Here is a 20324-nt window from a genome sequence, read left to right as displayed (position 1 = left end):
AAGGCGATGCTAGATGCGATTTCTTATTTATCATAACATATTGGTATTGGTTTTGTTTATTATTGTCACATGTCCTGTTACGCCTCTGGTGTTTAGGGCAGCAATGAATGTCCTCCATCTCTCTCTGTCCTTGGTCATCTTCTCTATTATGCCCCAGGTGTCGTTCAGGGTCCTCATCTCTGCCTCTATGGTATGGTAGCAAGTTGTCTTTGGTCTTCTGTGATTCCTCCAGTCTTCAGGAGTCCACTGACGATGGAGTTGGCCTCTCTTCTCATCACCTGGCCAACATCTCCAATGTTTCCTCTTGATGATTGTGGCCATGTCCTCTAGGTGAAGGAGTAGAGTGTGGTTGGAGATCTTTCTTGGCCAGAAAATACAGAGGATCTTCCAGAGGTTCACGGTGTGGAATGAGTTTTCTCTTGCATGATGGTCACATGTACCAAGATACAGTGAGAAGCTTATCTTGACTACTGTTCATACAGATCAAATCAGTACACAGTGCCTTGAGCTAGAATAAGCTAAATCAATAACAATGCAGAATAAAGTGCAAGAGATAGACTGTGAGGCCAAGGGTCCATCTTATCATACAAGATGTCATCAGTGTGACAACAGTGGGATAGAACGTAGGGCTGTCCTTGAGCCTGGTGGTACATGCCTTCAGGCTTTTGTATCTTCTGCCTGATAGGAGAGGGAAGAAGAGAGTGTGTCCAGTGTGGGTGGGGTCTTTGATTTTGAGGCAGCGAGAAATTTAGACAGATTCCGATGAGGAGAGAGTGGTTCCTGTGATGTTGAGGATGGGGAATGGCCCGACTGGATTCGAACCCGGGAACCTCCGTTCTGGAGTCCGGTGCTGATGTCACTGCGCCACCAGCTGGAAAGCTGACCAAGGGAAAACGATGGGAAAGGAGATTCAAAGATTCTCTCAGGATACCCCCACTGAAGAGTTTCAGCGTTGAGACATACATACAATTGAGAACAACAAGCATTGGCATAGCAGCATAAAAGACTTGTGTAGTGGGGTCTCTACCAAAGAAGGTGTAAGGCGCTCCTTCCCTCTGCTAGCCTGTGGGTCACCCTTGGACAAGGTGTAGCAACTGCTTTGCCCCCAGTCAGGGTCATGTGAAGCCATGGGAGTAGGTGGTGGATGGTTGTATGAGTAGGTGGTGGATGGTTGTATGAGCAGCTGGTGCACATCAGAAGTCTAGGTTATGTGACCACTAACGCCAGACAGACAACCTCTGAAGGATATTAATAATGGCTGAGTCACCCACCTTGTAAAGACACTGCCCAGAAGAAGCGATGCACCATCAGTAACTCACTCTGAGACGTAAGAAGTGAGATATCGGCTTTTATTGACTGGAAGAATGAACAACACTACATCCTGGAGAATGAGGCCGGGCTCAGGCCTCAATCGCCTTTATACAGGGGTCTGTGGGAGGAGCCACAGGAGCAGTCCAGACAGGTATATGTAGTTCACCACAAGAAGGCAATGAGAAGCCACTTCTGTAGCATTTGCCAAGAACAATCATGGTCATGGAAAGACCATGATCGCCCACGTCATACAACAATGGCACATAATGATGATGTCATATGACGTGGCACATAATGATGATGATGATACTGATATAAAAAACGGGACTTGCTCATGAGAGGAAACTAAAGCAGAGCAAGCAGGGATGGAAGGAGAATCTCAAAAATCAAAAGCCACTGATGTTACAATACCTTTACACCCCTGTGTGTAAGGAGCTTTCAAGTCGATTGATATAATCAGCTGGCGCTGAGTATATGTAGCCTCCTTACAGCGCCAACTGTAAGGCTGGATGTAAATGGGGCACCATGGCAGCATAATACTTTTACAGCACCAGAGAGTCGGGTTCGATTCCGGCTGCTATCTGTAAGGCCTTTGTGTGCTCTCCCTGTGACTGCGTGCGTTTCCTCCGGGTGCTCCGGATTCCTCTCACAGTCCAAAGACGTATGGGTTAGTACAGGGATGGCCAACCTATGGCGCATGCGCCAGAAGTGGTGCATTGGATGATTAGAAGTGACGCATTGCACCCCAGTGATAATAATAAAAAAGTCAGCCTACTCATGCAAAAAGTATTAACCAAAAACCGATCTGTAGAAAAAAAATCTATAACTGGAATTCAGGTAGCTTAGAGCTAGAAATGGGTTTTACTGAGAATAAATCTAAAACTTAGCAATTATTTTTCGCGATTTTATTACTTCGTGCACATCTTCTGGCGAATGTTATTTTCTGTCACATTAATTTGTTTTCAATTTAAAAAATGTTCAATGAGTCAAATTAGGAAAGAAGGACTTCTGTTCTGCAGTCGTTCCATAGCTGTTCAGTACACGTTTGATACTTGTTTGATCCCGAGGCGCCAGGCGTCTGCACCGGCGGTGCGTCGCAGGTTTTTGCCAGTCCGTTTACAATAGACACTCGTGCGCTACCGAGTTGTGCTTTGTTCGTCCTTTGTGAACGTTTGCAGTTTTGTACTTTTTCGAAAATTAACCCTTGTTTTTACATTCAGTTACCCATCACAGTGCAAAAGAAAGTGAGCAAAAGAAAAGCAGAAAGTGATAGTAAGCGTGAACAGCGGGAAAATGAGTTCTTATTTATAGCGGGTCCATCAGGAAAACCGTTGTGCATTGTTTGTGAAAACTCTTTCTCGCATAATGGAAGACATGATCTTAATAGACACTATAAAACGCAACGTCAGACTGAAATAGGAAAACTGAAACTAGTGCTTGGGTCTGAGTTACAGAAATAATATGTGATTAAGAAAAAGAAATTAAAAGAAGTGAAAATATATTCGTTAAAAGTCTCATTAAGGTAAGTAATGTTTATCTTGTTTTTATATTAAATCAATATATCATGTAAAAATGCTAAATATGTCTATATTAACATATTTTTACAAGAATTGAATGGGGGTACAAGAGTTGTATGGCGCATCTGAACTCATGCGTGAAAGAACTGACGCATGATTGGCCACCCCTGGGTTAGTGGGTTAATTGGTCACATGGCCCAAGCTGTACCTGTAAAGAAATAAATAAGCAAGCAAGCAAATAAATAAATAAACAAACAAACAAATGAATAAATGTAATGCGCACAAAATGCTGGAGGAACTCAGCAGCTCAGGGAGTATCTATGGGAAGGAATACACAGCCAATGTTTCAGGCCAAGACGCTTCATCAGTTCCCATGAAGGGTCTTGGTCTAAAATGCAGCTGTTTATTCCTTTCTCTAGACGCTGCCTGACCTGCTGAGTGCCTCCAGTATTTTGTGAATGTTACTCCGGATTTCCAGCATCTGCAGGCTCTCTTGTGTTAACAAATAAATGCCTATTTTGCTGCCGCGAAACAACAAAGTTTACATCGTCGTAGTCAGTGATAAATAAATCTGATTCTGATGTCACGGTGTCAATTGGGATTGAGTGACAAACGGCAGCAAGCAGTTTAGTACTGACTGCTGAAGGGTGACTGTGTTTTAAAGATGCCACCTTGTTCGGTACAGATTCCTGAGTTTGACTGTTCTCTAGGTGATACCAATGGTCACTGGAGGTTTAGTTCAGCATGGGCGTGATGGGCTGAAGGGCTCGTTTCTGTGTTGCATGACTCAGTGACCCTGCTGACTGAGCCAGCCTGGAGAGCTTGGCATGAACAGCCTTTTTTTTGTTCTGAGCTCCTAAATCTCTTCTGCTCCTCGCCCACGATGACACACTAGGAACCCAGACCACACAGCATCAAATGCCTTTCTGCTTCCCCATCTGATCCTTCTTTCTTTGTAATCTACAAACTCAGTCCTCACGAATTCCCATAGAATGTGTTTTAGCCTTCACCCACTCGGACAGGAGACTGATCTCAACGACTTCTTGCCATAGAGGGAGTACAGAGAAGGTTCACCAGATTGATTCCTGGGATGGCAGGACTTTCATATGAAGAAAGACTGGATCAACTAGGCTTATACTCACTGGAATTTAGAAGATTGAGGGGGGATCTTATTGAAACGTATAAAATTCTAAAGGGATTGGACAGGCTAGATGCAGGAAGATTGTTTCCGATGTTGGGGAAATCCAGAACGAGGAGTCACAGTTTAAGGATAAAGGGGAAGCCTTTTAGGACCGAGATGAGGAAAAACTTCTTCACACAGAGAGTGGTGAATCTGTGGAATTCTCTGCCACAGGAAACAGTTGAGGCTGGTTCATTGGCTATATTTAAGAGGAAGTTAGATATGGCCCTTGTGGCTAAAGGGATCGGGGGTATGGAGAGAAAGCAGGTACAGGGTTCTGAGTTGGATGATCAGCCATGATCATACTGAATGGTGGTGCAGGCTCGAAGGGCCGAATGGCCTACTCCTGCACCTATTTTCTATGTTTCTATGACCCTGCCTCTTAGTAGCAGCCCCTCAGTACTGCAAAAGCCAACCAAACCCATGAGTTGGGTTTTGACTAAATTAGTAGTGCAATTAGTATAGAAAAATAGTGCGAATGGTGTGGTAGTTAGTGTTAATGTGGGTGCTGGGGTGGAGATCTGTCTCTACCAAAGGAGGTGTAAGATTCTCCTTCCCTCTGCTACCCTTGAGCAAGGTGTACCACCTGCTTAGTTCCCCCTTCCCTACCCCGATCAGAGTCACATGGAGCCACGGGAGCAGGTGGTGGACGGTCATACGAGCAGCTGGTGCACATCACAAGTCCTGGTTATGTGACCGCTGACTCCAGGCAGACAATCTCTGAAGAATATTGATAATGGCTGGGGTCACCCATCTGTGAAGACACTGCCCAGAAGGCGCTAACGGCAACCCACTTCTATAGAAAGATTTGCCAAGTACAATCATGGTCATGGAAAGACCATGGTCACCTCTGTCATATGACATGGCACATAACGAGTGTTAATGGGTTCACGGATCATTCCAATATCTGAAGGCCGTTCCTAAAGCATTGAATGTTTTCAGCTCCTGTACCTTCTCTCTGCTGTTAGTAATGAGAAGAGGGCATGTCCTGGTGGTGGGGGTCCTTAATGATGGACGCTGCCTTGTTGGGGTATTTTGCTTTGAAGCTGTCCTTGACGCCGGGGAAGCTTGTGCCCACGATGGAGCTGGCTGAGTGTACAGCCTTCTGCAGCCATTTTGCAACCCTGTGCAGTGATCCCTCCACACCGGATGGTGAAGCAACCCACTAGAATGCTCTCTATGGTACGCCTTTAGAACTTCGGTGATGTACGTAAGTAATGAGCTGTCCAGGCCTGTGCAGGGAGCAGAAGATCGGCGGGCTCCAAGGTTCTTAGAGCACCTGAACTGGTTAATTGTTGCTTAACGGCAGTTGTTAATTGCTAAGATTTCCTTGTGTTTTTCTTGAGTGATTTGTGCTTTGTAATGTGGTCTCCTGGTACTTTCTGTTTAAATTTATTAAGTTTATTTAGGTAGGCTCGGGGTTTATTATTTAAGCAGATGCCTGATTAGTGACCATCCCGGGGTCCTAGTTTTGAGAATATTACTTCTCGTGGTATCACTTGGCCGACTCACCGATGTTCTTTTGGAATTATTATGAATAAACTCTGGTCACCGTCTCTACATCGGAGTCGTCTTTCCCTTGCATTTGGGTTCTGACATTGCCAGCACACATTGTAACAACATATACACCACACCGATTGTAAGATTTTCCTGAGAATTAGTACTCTATTTAGTGACTGGTAAATAAGGCAGCCTCAGGCCAGTTCACAGGGACTTTTGAATAGGGTTACTTGCAGGAATGGAAATTTTGTCTGCATCTTTATCCACTGTTCCAAGACTACTGTGGTTTATTACTGTGGCTTTACACTGGTAGTATAATTACCTCTGAGTCAGAAAATGTCGGGATCAATTTCCACTCTGGACAAAAATCAAGATGACGCTTAAGTGCATCTTTTCAAGGAACAGCTTCCTCTCATCTGCCATTAGGCGTCTGAATTGTCCATGAGAACTACCTCGCCATTTTTCTTTACAAAATCTACTTACTTTATTTCTTAATGTAACTTACACTAACTTTTATGTCCTCAAAGCTCAAAGTAAATTTTATTATCAAAGTACATATATATCATCATATACAACCCTGAGATTCATTTTCCTGTGGGCATACTTTACAATTCTCTTGAATAGTAAACTACTGCAGAATCAATAAAAGATCAACCAGGGTGCAGAAAACAACAAACTGAGCAAATGCATATATAAATAAATAGCAATAGATAATGAGAACATGAGATAATGAGATAAAGAGTCCTTGAAAGTGAGATCATTGGTTGTAGGAACATTTCAATGATGGGGCAAGTGAGTGTAGTCTCTTCTTCTAGTAAAGACTTGATGGTTGAGGGGTAGTAACTGTTCTTGAACCTGGTGGTGCGAGTCCTGGGGCTCTTGTACCTTCTACCTGAAGGCAACATTGAGAACAGCGCACGACTTGAATGGTGGGGATCTCTGAAGATGGATGCTGCTTTCCTACGACAGTGTTTATGGTTGGGAGGACTTGGACTGTATCACTGCCACCAAGCAACAAATTTCAGCGATAATAAACTGGATCCTGATCCGGAGACCGAATCTGTCTGATGAACCCCAATCGCTCTCTCAGCTAAGTAGATAGATAGATAGATAGATACTTTATTCATCCCCATGGGGAAATTCAACTTTTTTCCAATGTCCCATACACTTGTTGTAGCAAAACTAATTACATACAGTACTTAACTCAGTAAAAAATATGATATGCATCTAAATCACTATCTCAAAAAGCATTAATAATAGCTTTTAAAAAGTTCTTAAGTCCTGGCGGTAGAATTGTAAAGCCTAATGGCATTGGGGAGTATTGACCTCTTCATCCTGTCTGAGGAGCATTGCATCGATAGTAACCTGTCGCTGAAACTGCTTCTCTGTCTCTGGATGGTGCTATGTAGAGGATGTTCAAAGTTTTCCATAATTGACCGTAGCCTACTCAGCGCCCTTCGCTCAGCTACCGATGTTAAACCCTCCAGTACTTTGCCCACGACAGAGCCCGCCTTCCTTACCAGCTTATTAAGACGTGAGGCGTCCCTCTTCTTAATGCTTCCTCCCCAACACGCCACCACAAAGAAGAGGGCGCTCTCCACAACTGACCTATAGAACATCTTCAGCATCTCACTACAGACATTGAATGACGCCAACCTTCTTAGGAAGTACAGTCGACTCTGTGCCTTCCTGCACAAGGCATCTGTGTTGGCAAGTAGCTGGAGGCTGCAGCCTGGGGTCAGGGGACTCTGCATGTGTGTGGGTGAGGGAGGGGGAGGAATGGGGCTTGTTATTTTTTTTCCTTCTCTGTTCTGTTTTGCTGTGTTTTGTGTGGTTCTGCGGGGTATTTTGGACACACTATGTTGGCACTTGAATGTGTGGCGACACCCTCAGGCTTGCCCCGCGTGTGTTGGTTGTTAACGCAAATGATGTCGTTTACTGTATGTTTCAGAACATAGAGCATAGGACAGGCCCTTTGTTGTGCCAAATCAATTAAAGTAGTAAACAAGTGGTCAACTAAACTAATCCCTTCTGCATACACAATGTCCATAATGTTATGCTTTGTTACTTCAAAACACTAAACTAATTCAAACAAACTCACAAGAGTCTGAAGATACAGGCGTAGTTCGAATTTACTTTAAGCGAGGCATATTCTTATTACTTGGTGATGACGTATGCAATTTAATGTATTTTATCTGTAACCTGTAATTAATTAATTAAACAAACAAAAATGTTTGAACAGCCAACATATATACAAGATTACTCAAGAATAACTGAAATATTAAATTCACAACGGATAACCCTCCATTTCCCTCACATGCATGTGTCTATCTAAATGGCTCTTAAAAATCTCTAATCTAGCTGCCTCTGCCATCACCCCAGGCAATGTATTCCAGACACCCGCCACTCCCTGTGTAAAATACTTGCCCCTCACATCTGCTTTGAACTACCCCCTTTCACTTTTGATGCACGGTACAGCTGATAAAGTAACTGGGATCCTGAATCTTGATCGGTGCCGTCTGTTTATTGGACTGTGTCTAGAGGATTCTGCAGTTCATGTTATATGTGTTTCTTGTTTCTGGTTACTCTTTTTCGTTGCTGTTTTGTGCGATTTTGATCGGGGCACTTCAAAGCGGATTGGCTTTGTGTCCTGCAGTCAATGAATGATACAGCGCTAAATTGAACTGAAATGAACTACACGGAACGCGCTTCAAGGACTTTGCAGTTTGATGTTAAATATTCTGTGTGTTATTCACTCATATTTTGCTGTTTGCATGATTTGTTGTCTTTTTGTGTGTTGGGTGTTCAATGTTCTCTTTGAACAGGTTCTATATTGTTTCGTTTTGTGGCTGTCATGCAGGAAGGCGCATGTCAGGGTTGTAGACTGCATATGTACTTTGGTAATAAGTGCATTTTGAATCTTTGAATCTTGTTTCGTAGCAGCATTCTGAAGATGCAGTATTTTGCCTGATTTGGCCAAAATTTATTCCATAAATAGCTATCATGCTGTTTATAATGAATTCCCACATTTCCCTGAAAGTGGCTGCACAAGTTGCAACAACAGTAAAACGGCTTAGAGCATGCCTGCCCTTATTAGTTGAGGCACTGAATTTGAAAGTCAGAAAGTTTATAAAACTCTGGTTAGGCTGCATCTAGAGTATGGTATTAAGTTCTGGTCCCCCTATTATATGAGGAATAATGAGGCGGTACAGAGGGCGCAGGAGAGTTTTACCAGGATGCTGCTTGGTTTAGAGAGCTACAAGGAGAGGTTGGACAAACTACGGCCATTGTCTCTGGAGCACTGGAGGCTGGGAGAAGTTCTTAAGGTTATGAGAAGCGTGGATTGGACAGCCAGAATCTTCTACCCAGGACTTAAATGTCTAATACTAGGGTGGGGGGGGGGGGTGGTTAAGTTCAAAGCAAAGCTGTGGGGCAATTGTTTTACACGGAGAGGGGTGAGGCCTGAAACACACTGCTGGGGTGGCAGTGGATGCAAATAAAATAGAGGCATTTAAGAGGCTCTTAGATAGGTACATCAGTATGCAGAGAATGGATATGGACTCATGTAAGCAGTAATGTCTAGCTTAGCAGGCTTTTAATTACCCAGCGCAACATTGTGAGCTGAAGGCGCTGCTCCTGTGTTGCTCTACATTCTATGTAATTATCCTTGCTTGTAGATTCCTACACTGCAACAGTGATTACACCCCTGAAATATTTAATTGGATATACAGAGCTATGAGATATCCTGAAAGGTATGAGAAAGGTCAGAATCAGGTTTAATATCACCAGTAAATGTTGTGAAATTTGTTAACTTTGCAATGATAGATATAGAAAAAAATTGAATTACAGTAATTTTATATATATGTATGCGTAATTAAATAGTTAAGTTAAAATAGTAAAAAAAAGAAATAAATAAAAATGTAGTGAGGTAGTGTTCATGGCTTCAGTGTCCACTTAGAAATCGGATGGCAGAGGGGTAGAAGTTGTTCCTGAATTGCTGAGTGTGTGTCTTCAGGTTTCTGTACCTGCTTCCTGATGGTAACGATGATAGAGGTGTATATAACGCAAATCTCCTTTTATTTACGGTTCTTTAAGGTTGTTGTAGCTGGGGGCGGTAGTGGGGACAAGTTCCCACTATTTATTAAATGCTCCCAATGACGTGCAGTTCAAACAGCCTCTGACAACCAAATCCAGCTCCTGGCCTTTGTGTGTGACTTAGCTACTAAGCCCAGCAGAACAGTTTCTACTGATGGGAGAAGCGACAAAGGTGGGTTTCTAGGTGACAGTTTGCTCTGCATGTCGTATTGCCCGGGCTTGCATACCTAGACAGCTAGGACACAACATCCATGGTCAACCCTGAGCTACGGAGGCTTCAACCAGCTCTTATTTACAGTTACTCTCAAGAACAATGTGGACACTGGGCATCAAACTGTATCAGTGATGAGACTGAAAGATAACATAAAACATAAAGAAAAGATAACATAACCTGCTTATGGGCTTTTCCCACTGTTCCACTCTCTCTACACCCATGACTACGTGGCTAGGCATAGTTCAAATGGCATCTATAAGTTTGCTGTTTATACAACTATTGTTGGTAGAATCTCCGATAGTGATGAAGGGGTGTATGGGAGCAGGATATACCAACAAGTTGAGTGATGTCATAGCAACAACTTTGCACTTAATTTTAGTAAGACCAAAGAGCTGATCGTAAAATTCAGAAAGGTTAATACAAAGGAACAGGAGTCAATCCTCATAGAGGGATCAGAAGTGGAGAGAGTGCGCAGTTTCAAATTCCTGGGTGTCAATAGCTCTGAGGACCTAACCTGATCCCAACATATCAATGTAGCTACGAAGAAGGGAAGACAGTGGCTGTATCTCATTAAGAGTTAGAGGAGATTTGGTTTGTCACTTAAAACACTTGAAAACATACAGATGTACTGTGGAGAGTATTCTGTCTGGTATGGGGCAGGGGTGGGGGCTACTGCATAGGATCGAAATAAGCTGCAGAGAGTTGTAAAATTAGTCAGCTCCATCATGGTACTAGTCTCCATAGTGTCCAAGACATCTTCAAGGAGCGATGCCTTAGAAAGGTGGTATCCTTCAAGGACCCCATCACCCAGGACATGCCTTGTTCTCATCGCTTCCATCAAGGAGGAGGTACACGAGCCTAAAGGCACACATTCTGCAATTCAGGAACAGCTTCTTCCCCTCTGCCTTCTGATTTCTAAATGGCCATTGAATTCATGAACATTAATTCAATACTTTTTAAAAATTTCTTTGCACTAGTTATTTTAACTTAACTATCTAATGTACATATATAATTACTACAGTTCAGTTCTTTTCTGTTTGATCATGTATTGCAATGTACTACTACCGCAAAGGTAACAAACTTCACGACATATGCTAGTGATATTAAACCTGATTCTGATTTGGATTATGACGATTGTAAACAGGTTATGCAATGTTGGATACAAAACGTGGGTTAGTAACTCATCTCTATCTAACCCCTCAGCAGCACAGGAGCGCCGCAGGGGACCGTGCTCTCTCCGGTCCTGTTCACCCTGTACACATCAGACTTCCAATATAACTCGGAGTTCTGCCATGTGCAGAAGTTCGCTGACGACACGGCCATAGTGGGGTGTGTCAGGAATGGACAGGAGGAGGAGTATAGGAAACTGATACAGGACTTTGTGATATGGTGCAACTCAAACTACCTGCGTCTCAATATCACCAAGACCAAGGAGATGGTGGTGGACTTTAGGAGATCTAGGCCTCATATGGAGCCAGTGATCATTAATAGAGAATGTGTGGAGCAGGTTAAGACCTACAAGTATCTGGGAGTACAGTTAGACGAGAAGCTAGACTGGACTGCCAACACAGATGCCTTGTGCAGGAAGGCACAGAGTCGACTGTACTTCCTTAGAAGGTTGGCGTCATTCAATGTCTGTAGTGAGATGCTGAAGATGTTCTATAGGTCAGTTGTGGAGAGCACCCTCTTCTTTGTGGTGGCGTGTTGGGGAGGCAGCATTAAGAAGAGGGACGCCTCACGTCTTAATAAGCTGGTAAGGAAGGCGGGCTCTGTCGTGGGCAAAGTATTGGAGAGTATAACATCGGTAGCTGAGCGAAGGGCGCTGAGTAGGCTACGGTCAATTATGGAAAACCCTGAACGTCCTCTACATAGCACCATCCAGAGACAGAGAAGCAGTTTCAGCGACAGGTTACTATCGATGCAATGCTCCTCAGACAGGATGAAGAGGTCAATACTCCCCAATGCCATTAGGCTTTACAATTCAACCGCCAGGAGTAAGATATGTTAAAGTGCAGGGGTTGATTGTATTTAATGTTTTAAGTAAACTACTTAAGAACTTTTTAAAAGCTATTATTAATGCTTTTTGAGAGAGTGATTTAGAGGCGTATCATATTTTTACTGAGTTAAGTATTGTATGTAATTAGTTTTGCTACAACAAGTGTATGGGACATTGGAAAAAATGTTGAATTTCCCCATGGGGATGAATAAAGTATCTATCTATCTATCTATCTATCTATCTATCTATCTATCTATCTTTTTGGCACAAGGAAGATCTAAAAATACACTTTTTTTAAGAGCTCCAACACAGTCACTGCTGGGAATTAATTCTCCTTTTTACTTATGGATGCAGCATCACTAGACCAGGCGCTTGCTTTAAGTATCATTGCCGTCATTATGTGCCATGTCGTATGACATCATCATTATGTGCCATGTCATATGACATCATCATTATGTGCCATGTCGTATTACATGGTCGAACATGGTCTTTCCATGCCCATAATTGTTCTTGCCAACTTTTTCTACAGAACTGGCTTGCCATTGCTTTCTTCTGGGCAGTGCCTTTAGAAGATGGGTGACCCCAGCCATTGTCAATACTCTTCAGGGAGTTTCTGTCTGGCATCTCCTTGCCCAATGGCTTACCTGCAGGCTATTGGGTTTACACCAATGGCTTTACACCTGCTTTGGTAGAGATCTATCTCCACCCGGCTTTAAGTATACGGAGGATAAATGCAAATTTCAGTCAACAGTTAAGTAATCCTCATAACCCAAAAGACCTAGGATTGTTTTATGTTCTTTTGCCTGACATCTGGTGTTATACAAAAAAACTTTTAACATTTGGAATTAAGACCTAACCCAGTGCTTTGGCTTTCTGGAAATTTCTCCTGCATCAGGGGATAACATCCAAGTTACAAAGTGTGGTGCAGAGGATAGAGCTGTCACCTTACAGCTTCAGTGACATGGGTCCAATCCTGACCCACAGTTCTGGTGGAATTCAGACTCCCTGTGGTACACGAGCTTTCCCTGGCTGATCCGGTCTCCTCGCACATCCTAAAAATGGTTAACATGAGGAAATCTGCAGATGCTGGAAATTCAAGCAACACACACAAAAAATGTGTGTGATCTTTCGTCGGGAGGAAGGGTCTCGGCCCAAAACGTCGACAACACTTCTCCCTATAGATGCTACCTGGCCTGCTGCATTCCACCAGTATTTTTTGTGTGTGTTGCTAATAATGGTTAGGTTGCTTGGGTTCAGAGAACGGTCCCAGGAATGAAAGGGTTAATGCATGAGGAGCATTTGATGGCTCCCTGCCTCAACTTGCCGGAGTTTGGAAGAATGAGGGAGAACCTCACTGAAACCTTTTGAATATTGAAATGCCCCGATAGAGTGGATGTGGAGAGGATGTTTCCTACAGTGGGTAAGTCTAGGACCAGGGGACCAGTCTCAGTATAGAAGGACGTCCTTTTAGAATAGAGTTGAGGAGGAATTTTTTTAACCAGAGGGGATGGACCTGTGGAATTCATTGCCACAGATGGCTGTGGAGGCCAAGTTATTAGGTACATTAAAAGTGGAGGTTGATAGGTTCTTGATTGATAAGAGTGCCTAAGGTTACAGGGAGAAGGCAGAAGAAGAGGTTGAGAGGGATAATAAATCAGCCATGATGGAATGGCAGAGCAGAATCTACGGGCTGAATGGCCTAGTTCTGCCCCTATGTCGCAGGCTCTGAATTGGCCGCTGTACGTTGCCCCATGTGTGAAAGGCGAGTGGTAGATTCTACAGGGGAAAGGCGAGAACGTGGAGAGAGTAAATATGTACAGTCAGTGGCCACTTTATCAGGTACAGTGATGGAACCCAGTGTGTTCCTCTACTGCTCTAGCCCATCCACTCTGAGGTTCTATGTGTTGTGTGTCCAGAGATGCCCTTTGCTGTGGTTATTTGAGTAACTGTTGCCTTCCTGTCAGCTTCAACCTGCCCATTTTTCTCTGACCTTTCTCATCAACAAGGCATTTTCCTGCACAGAACTGCAGCCTTTTATCTTTCTCCCTCAGCGCATCACTCCTACTGGGGCCTAGGCTGCCCACAGCAGCTTGCCAGAGGCCTCCGCCCTGGGCCGACAGAAGGCTGATCAATCCCTGTGGCTTCCTCTGTCACCACATCATCACCTTGGCAAAGATCCTTCCTCTCCCAGGGATGAGGGCTTCGGAGCTTCCATTGGCATTTCGGTTTTTACAGGATAGGTTTGCTAACCCCAAGCCCAACCTTCCTCACTTTGCCGCTGGGCTTGGGACGAACCATGACAGAACTGAAATGCCACTCTCTGGATATTTTTTTTTTGGTTTTTTTTTGCACCTTTATCTGTAAACTCTAGAGACTGCTATGGTGAAAATCGCAGGAGATCAGCAGTTTCTGAGATACTCAAACCACCCCATCTGGCACCAACCATCATTCCACTGTCAAAGTCACTTACTTCACCATTCTGACGTTTGGTCTGAAGAACAACTGAACCTCCTGACCGTGTCTGCATGCTTTCATGCATTGAGTTGCTGCCACATGATTGGCTGATTAGATATTTGCATTAACGAACAGGTGTAGCTAATAAAGTGACCAGTGAGTGTAGGATTAACAAGGGATTAACGTAAAATGGGTGTCTTACTGTTGCTATCGATTCAATGGGTAACAACGTGTTCCCATTGCTATATCTCTCTATGACTTGTCTCCGAGACTTCAGTTCATAGAAACTGAATGCATTTCACCCAAACAAGATACCACAGAATTTTTTTATGATTTCATAGCTTCCCTTCTATTCTCTTTGTGGTTCTGGTTTATGACCATTGTGTCTTCAAGTGTATATCCTGATTTGAAAATGGCTCCGGTTTTAGCTCCCTCTTTCCTCCAGAAAGCCAACCTTAATAAAATTGTGCATCAAGGGACGGTGTCCAAGCTACTTTTGGAGACTTTAGAGATCATGACACGGCCTGGTAAAATGGTGCTTATGGTCCATTGAACCCTTGATGCGTTTTCCAGCTTTGCAAACAAAGATCTGCAACTTTTTTCAGTCCGACATCTGCAGAAAGTGTTGTGCGAGAAGTTTGACTGCAAAATTAAATCTGACGAATGCATGCAACCGCAGAGCATTTTTTCACCCGTTCTATGCAGGGAATTGTAATCCTGCCCCAGTCTTAAAGGAGATGGATTTTCCTCTTGTTTGTGCTGGCAGTACAACTCCTGGCGTTCAAGTTTCTTTTGCTCAGGTGAAGTGAGTTTGGTGGCGGGGTGGAGATATGTCTCTACCGAAGGAGGTGCAAGGCTTCCCTCCGCTAGCCTGCAGGTCACCCTTGGGCAAGGTGTAGCACCTGCTTAGACCCTCCCCCCACCCACCCCCGTCGATCAGGGTCACGTGAAGCCATGGGAGCAGGTGGTGGATGGTCATACAAGCAGCTGGTGCACATCACAAGTCCTGGTTATGCCACCACTGATGCCAGGCAGACAATCTCTGAAGAGTATTGATAATGGCTGGGGGTGGGGGGGGGTCACCCGTCACTGCCCAGAAGATGGCAAAGGTAAACCGCTTCTGTAGAAAGGTTTGCCAAGAGCAATAATAGTCATGGAAAGAACATGATCGCCTACATCATGCGATGCGGCGCATAATGAACGAACCTCTCATATTGGCCATTTCTACCCTGTCCACTCTATGCCTCTTATCATCATATACACCTCTATCAAGTTTCCCCTTATCCTCCTTGGTTCCAAAGGGAAAAGCTCCAGCCTGCTGAACCTGTCCTCATGAGATATGCTCTGCAATCCAGGCAGCATCTGGAAATATACGGAACCCTTCAGACACTCGATGAGGTGAAAACAGAGCTGATCCCTGGCTTGGCTGGGGTGCCTCACCACATCTGTCAGATGTGGTCGTCTACTCAGGATAGAGATGAACACTTATTTTTTACCCAGAGTGTATTGAGTTGTTAGAATTCACTATCCAAAATGGCAGTAATCGAACCAATATTAACACAATTTTAAGTTTTTTTTATTCTATTGTGTGTGAAGGAGTGAAGCCAGTGTTGTGCTCGCATTTTGATTGGCCTGAGCCACTCATGGGTAATTCATCAGATCATATCTCTAGATCCCCTTAGCCTTTAGTATCCCTGGCATCCAGGAAATCTTCAAGGAATGATCCATCATTAAGGACCCCCAACACCCAGGACATACCCTCTTCTCATTGCTACCATCAGGGAGGAGGTACAGAAATCTGAAGGCACACACTCAACAATTCAGGAACAACTTCTTCTCATCTGCCATGGACATTGAACCCATGAACACTCCCTCACTACATTTTCTTCTCTTTTTGGGCTACTTATTAAGGAAATAATTGGGAAGACGTGTAGCTCAGATGGTTGGTAGTTGGGTTGAGTTGTTCTCCGATCTTGGCCATTTACTTGCAAACATTTCATCGCCATGTGAGGAGATATCACCGGTCTGCTTTTGATTGTGGTGTGTCCTCAGAATGCTTGGCATTTATAGACTTTTCAATCAGCTGATGAGACGACATTCCGGAAACCCAGTTGTGATGTGAGGTGGAAATCTCGTTGTTGATTGGCTGTGTGGTGAACTTCATGCATTGTGGTCTGGAATTTTGCTCGCATCGGCTCATAAATACGATCGGGGTCTACGTGTTTGCTTACAGAATTGTTTGTGGAAAACCATGCTTCCAGGAATTTTCTTCCATGCCACGCGTTTGCTTGCCCCATGACTTTCACTGATGCCCAGCCGAATTTGGGCCCCTCTCGATCTTCATGGGTAGAGACTAGAGAGAGCTGTTCATGTGTTCACTTTACAACCAGCTGATGTTCATGGATCCACAAAGTTCACCACACAGCCAATCAACAGTGAGATAATCCCCCCGCATCACATTTGATTTTCCGGAATGACATTGAATCAGCTGAACGAAAGGTCTATAAAGGCCAAGCATTTGGAGACAGACAGACAGACATACTTTATTGATCCCGAGGGAAATTGGGTTTCGTTACAGCCGCACCAACCAAGAATAGTGTAGAAATATAGCAATATAAAACCATAAATAATTAAATAATAATAAGTTAATCATGCCAAGTGGAAATAAGTCCAGGACCAGCTTATTGGCTCAGGGTGTCTGACACTCCAAGGGAGGAGTTGTAAAGAGGTAGGATACATCACAATCAACAGCACACTGAAGATGTCTCCTCGTATGGTGATGAAATGTTTGCAAACAAATTGCCAAGATCAGAGAACAACTCAAGCCAATCACTACTTATTTAATTTAATGTTTTCAATATATATATACACAAGTCTTATTGTAATTTACAGTTTTTATTATTAATGCGATGTACTGCTGCTGCATAACAACAAATTTCATGACGTATGCCAGTGATATTAAAACTGATTTTGATTTGGATTTTTACTGCCTTCTTCTTACACCTCAGGCCGAATTCAAATGCTTCACACTGATCTACAGTCAAAGAATAATTGGCAATTGCTTGCTTATTCTCTAAATCTATTAAAATCGTCTTGCAGTTTGTTGCGGAGGGTTGCAAGGAGACAGATATGGGCCATTATGCCCATGTTAGTTAATCGTCTCATTCGTTCGCGAGGTGAAACCAGCGAGGGCTCTTTTATGAAAAGCACATTTCCATTTTATGATCCCTAAAATGGCAATAAAATTACTTTTAACACTGTGCACTCTCATGTCAGTATTTTTGTTACTAACTGGGGGTAATTTGCACTTAGATGCTGCTGTTAAGATGTGGCCGGAAGCCCCATCTGGTTCAACACTGACTGCATACTGTATCTTCAGACCAGGCTATAGACGCTCATGACAGTTTTGGTTGCCCCGTTATAGGAAAGACATCATTAAACTGGAAAGAGTGCAGAGAAGATTTACGAGAATGCTACCAGGACTTGGGGCCCTGAGCTACAGGTAGAGGCTGGGCAACCTTAGCATTTTATTTCTTTTTAGAGATACACAGTAACAGCCCTCAAGGCCCAACAAGCCTATGCCACCCCCTTACACCCATGCAGGCAATTAACCTACAAACCCATATGTCTTTGGAGTGTGAGGAGGAAACCAACACGGTCACGGAGAGAACGAACAAACTCTTACGGGCAGTGGCGGAATTGAAACTGTTTCTTTGACACCATAATAGTGTTCAAAGGTTCATTGTACGTATATTGTCACAGTATGTATAACAGCCTGCCATTATACATTATACATTATACGCAGTATACAACCCTGAGATTCGTCCTTCCCAAAGACAGCCATGAAACAAAGAACACCCTGGAACCCATTCAGGGAAAAACATCAGTCCCCCCCCAATGCAGAAAAAAACCTGCTACGTTACCGTGCTGACCCAAAGTCTAGTACCTGGAATGCAGGAGGTTGAGGGGTGACCTTATAGAGGTCTATAAAGTCATGAGGGTATAGTTTGATTGATTACACTCAGTCTTTTTTCCAGGGTTAGAGGACAAAAAACTAGAGGGTATACGTTTAAGGTGAGGGGTAAAAGATTTAAGAGGGACTTGAGGGGACAACCTCTTCATACAGTTGGTGGTGCTTATAGGAATGAGGAAATAGTTGAGGCAGGTACAATAACAACTTTTAAAAGACATTTGGATAAGTACATGGTTTAGAGCAGGGGTTCCCAGCCTGGGGTTCACAGATCCCTTGCTTAATGTTAGGAGTCCATGGCATAAAAAAGATTGAGAACCCCTGGTTTACAGGGATATGGGTCAAACGCAGGAAAGTGGGACTATCTTGGTGGGTACCATGGGCAATTTGCATCACAAGGCCAGTTTCACGGTTGTATGACTCTATGACTCAAAGGGGCACCAAACAAGAAGTAGAATAATTTCTTTTTTTAAGAACTTCAAAATTCAAAGTATATTTATTATCAAAGTATGAATACATTATACATCCTTGAGATTCATCTCCTTACAGGCAGCCACAAACAAAGAAATCCAAAAGGACCCTTTAAGAAAAAGGCCATCAAACACCCAATATTGAGAGAGAGAGAGAGAGAGAGAGAGAGAGAGAGAGAGAGAGAGAGAGAGAGAGAGAGAAACAAGTCGTACAAACATAAAAGCAAGGAAAAATTGTTCAGAACTGAAGACCATGAAAGAGATTCTTTTCACAGCCTCACTTCAGCGCAGAGCTGAGTAAATGTCGTGGATCAGTGAGCTGAACATCCCGTCCCTCGCCTCGCGCCTCGACACGCTGACTTTCCAATTCAGCCTGGCGCTTAAATTGTCATCTAAACATCGGTTTCTGTTGCCTTGATTCACTCTGGAGCCTGGATCCCGCAGCTTCAATTCAGCCTGTAGCTGACTTTTCCAATTTGGCCCGGCGCTTAAATCATTGTCCTTTTAAAAACCCACTCATCCAGTTCTTTTGATTCCTCTCAATGAGCATCATTCACTTGTTGGTCTTGGGGTGTCCTCCTGAGGTACACTCTATTGCTGAGAGTTGTCCATTGTGCTATCATCTCTTTCATTCTTTCACAAGGCCTCGGTACTGTGCAGACCTCAGCTTTAGCCTTCCTGCTACCCCTGTGAACTGCTATCTCACTATTACTTTATGTTTTTATTAGATGTTTTTTACTCTGTCCTGGCCATGGTCTTACATACCTGTTCTGGTCCAACCGCATAGATACTTGGATCAAAAACGTGCACCAGTGCCTCACCTTCCTCAGGAGGCTAAAGACAATTGGTATATCCACAGTACATCTCACCAATTTTTATGGGTGGACCGTAGAAAGTATTTGGGTGGTGGGGTGGAGATAAATCTCTACCACAGGTGGTATAAGACACTCCTTCCCTCCGCTACCTTGGGTAAGGTGTAGCACCTGCTTAGCTCCCCCATCATCCCACCCCCCGGATCAGGGTCACATGAAACCATGGGAGCAGGTGGTGGATGGTCGTATGAGCAGCTGGTGCACATCACAAGTCCTGGTTATGCCAAGCAGACAATCTCTGAAAGAGTATTGATAATGGCTGGGGTCACCCATCTGGTAAAGACTCTTTCCCGGAAGAAGGCAATGGGAAACCACTTCTGTAGAAAAATCTGCCAAGAACAATCATGGTTAGAAGACCATGATCGCCCACGTTATATGACACGGCACATAATGATGATGATGATAGAAAGTACGCTGCTCAGGTATATTGTGGCTTTGCATGACAACAGCTCTGCCTGATATATAAATATTATTACTTTATTTAGGACTGAGAGACTGATTTTTTAAAAATATATTCATTCAAGGAATGTGAGCTTCGTAGGCTAAGCCAACATTGATTGATTTATTGCCCTTCTTTAGCTTCCTTTGGGATGGCAGTGGTATTGTCTCTTTGAACCATTATAGTCCTTGAGGTGCAAGGATTGTTGCATAGAGACAAAGTCAAGAGATCCAGAGGTTGACAGGAAGGTAGTGAAATTTACTATTTGGGGTGGCAAGGTACTGTAGCAGTTTGCGTAATGCTATT

This window comes from Hemitrygon akajei, chromosome 1, assembly GCF_048418815.1.
Source record: "Hemitrygon akajei chromosome 1, sHemAka1.3, whole genome shotgun sequence".
Taxonomy (NCBI): Eukaryota; Metazoa; Chordata; class Chondrichthyes; order Myliobatiformes; family Dasyatidae; genus Hemitrygon; species Hemitrygon akajei.
Note: the sequence above shows the minus strand (reverse complement) of the source record.